The sequence below is a fragment of the Schistocerca americana genome, chromosome 9, assembly GCF_021461395.2.
Source record: "Schistocerca americana isolate TAMUIC-IGC-003095 chromosome 9, iqSchAmer2.1, whole genome shotgun sequence".
In the NCBI taxonomy this organism is placed as follows: domain Eukaryota; kingdom Metazoa; phylum Arthropoda; class Insecta; order Orthoptera; family Acrididae; genus Schistocerca; species Schistocerca americana.
The window spans coordinates 199,884,135-199,887,338 of record NC_060127.1 but is presented as its reverse complement, the minus strand read 5'-3'; positions in this window follow the sequence as shown (position 1 = coordinate 199,887,338).

The following is a 3,204-nucleotide window of genomic DNA, read 5'->3' as shown; positions in this document are numbered from 1 at the left end:
ACATCGACCACACAAGTAAAATGACCGGAGAGATGGAGAACTGCCCCTATTCACCATCAGGACATTTTCTTATGACCAATGGAAAAAACCACCTCACGCTTCTAGACGAGAACGAAGATTTCTCACACAATTTAAATTCAGGAATAAAGGTAAGTGGTCAACCAAGTACAATCAGAACAAACCTAAAATCTCACCAGGTCACTGTTCTTCATCAGAATATACAGCCACTTAGGAATAAAGTAAGGGAGCTTGAAATCTTGCTATCAAGTGAACTCCGATACGTTAATATACTGTGCTTAACTGAACACTGGCTGAAAGAAAATGAGTTAAAGACAGTGAAAATAACGGATTATGTGTTAGCAGCACAAACTTGTAGAAATAAGTTTACACATTGAGGGAACTGCATATACATAAAGAAAGATATCGAATTCAAAAACTTAGACAATGTTGAATCCTTAAACACTGAGAAAGATTTTGAAATATCAGGCATAGAAATTCCAGCATTCAAGTTAATTGTGATATGTTTATATAGATCTCCAGATACCCACCTAAAAAAATTCAACACTCGGCTTGATACTTTATTAAATAAAGTAGTAACAAATAGAAAAACAGTTCTTATATGTGGAGACCTAAATGTAGACTTTAATAAGCGAAGCAATTCAAAATCTGAGCTGATGAACATTTTAACAGCCAAAAATTTGGAGATTACAATCCGCTCCCCTACATGTGAAACGAATCACTCTAGTACTACCATAGACCAAATAATAATAAGCTCCAAAACAAAATATAAATCAGTTGTAATAAAAGCTGGACTTGCAGACCATCATGCACAGGCTATAAGCTTTTGTGTAAACACTAATCCATCCTATAATTATATGAGGAAGACTACACACATGGGAAGAACTTTCATTAATACTACAGTACAAACATTCCAGAATTATCACCAACAAGAATCATGGGAGATAGTGTATAGTACAGAAAATATTTCTGATAAGTTTCAGACATTCATGAATATTTTTAAATATTGTTTTGGTTGGTTGGTTTTTGGGGGAGGAGACCAGACAGCGAGGTCATCGGTCTCATCGTATTAGGGGCGGATGGGGAAGGAAGTCGGCCGTGCCCTTTGAAAGGAACCATCCCGGCATTTGCCTGGAGCGATTTAGGGAAATCACGGAAAACCTAAATCAGGATGGCCGGACCCGGGATTGAACCGTCGTCCTCCCGAATTCGAGTCCAGTGTGCTAACCACTGCGCCACCTCGCTCGGTAAATATTATTTTGATCTTGCTTTTCCATTGAAAGCCAAAACAACGCAAACCACTAAAAGCAACAAGTGGATTACTAGTGGTATAAGGAAATCTTGTGCAAGCAAACGGTACCTTCACAATATTGCAAGAAGCTACAACACAACTCAGGAGTTTGATAGTTACTTTAAAAAATATAAATCTATCTTAAATAAAATAATAAAGGAGGCAAAGAAACGAGAAAATGACAAGTACATAGAAGATGCTTCAAACAGAACCAAAGCAATCTGGCAAGTTGTAAAAAATAAACCAAATCTTACAAAAGTAGAGTTAATAATATAGTATTAAAGGCTGGTTTGGAAAACATTAATAACCCACAGGAAGTAGCTAATATGTTTAATAATTATTTTATAAATGTAACAGAGAAACTATTACAACAGACTTCTAATAGAAAACAGCATACAGAATCAGGGAAAAAAGTCTCAAGCAGATCAATGTTTCTGTACCCAACAAATGTAGAAGTAGTTCAGGTTACAATAAAAAGTCTCAAAATGAAACACTCTGCAGGTATAGATGATATACCTCATTTCATTATAAAGAAGTGTGGAGACTTGATTACTGAGCCCTTAACCCACCTATGTAACCTATTTTTTGCTACAGGAACTTTACCCTCATGTTTGAAAGTAGGAAAAGTAAAGCCATTATACAAGAAAGGAAACAAAGATGATGTTTCCAACTACAGACCCCTGGCACTTCTTTCTGCTTTCTCAAAAATATTAGAAAGACTTTTCAATAAGAGGCTAACAGACTTCTTAGAGGTAAATAGCATTGTCAGAATCTGAACATGGATTTAGAGCAAACCGCTCAACCGAACCTGCAGTTCACTCCTTTCTATTAGAGGCACTGATAGCTTTCGACAACAAAAAGCTTACCATGGGCATATTTTTAGATTTGTCAATGGCATTTGACACGATAAATCATGACAAATTGCTACACAAGCTAGAAAATCTTGGCATTAGGGGAACAGCTAATAACTGGCTCAGCTCTTATCTTAAAAACAAGTAACAATATGTGGAAATAGATCAAGAAAGGGACAATGTCAATAGGACATATAATTCCAAGCTACTGACTGTTAAACATGGAGTGCCACAAGGATCAGTAATGCGTCCTGTTCTGTTCTTGCTCTATGTAAATGACCTAAACATAAGCAGTGACAGCAGTAAAATATTTCAATTTGCTTATGATACAAGTGTTCTAATTACAGGAAACTCAGAAGAAACACTTGTAAAAAACATAAAAGAAACCACTGACAGTCTAACATGTTACTTTGATGACAATGACTTAATAATAAACTCTACAAAAACTGTAGCTATGGATATACACACAGCACAAACAAAAAATCTGATATCACCCGATCTAGAGCTATACGGACAGACAATTGCCAAAACAGCCTGTACCAAATTGGACTTCATCTACAAGACAACTTGAAATGGAAACCACATATTGAGCAAATGAACAAAAAATTAAGTACTTGTTGTTTTGTGCTGCGTACATTAAAAAATTGTGCCAGCTACAACACCCTTCAGTGTGTATGTATTATGCAGTTGTACACTCTTACCTCTGGTATGGGATTATGTTCTGGGGAAATTCTGGAGATGCCATCAAAACATTCAAAATTCAAAAAAAAATTATAAGAATAATGGAAGGGGTAAATAATCGCAAATCATGTAGACCATTGTTTCAAAAAAGGATGATCCTTGCATCTATATACTTGAAAATATAATGTATCTAAAGCAAAACTTACATACAAAAAGACCACTCATCACTAAAAATCACACAATACACAGCTATGATACGAGACAAAAATTGGATGTACATGTTTAAAGCGCCAATATAAAGTTATTTCAAAACAGCCTTATCCATCCTAGTATGAAACTATACAATGCCTTACCAGATACCAT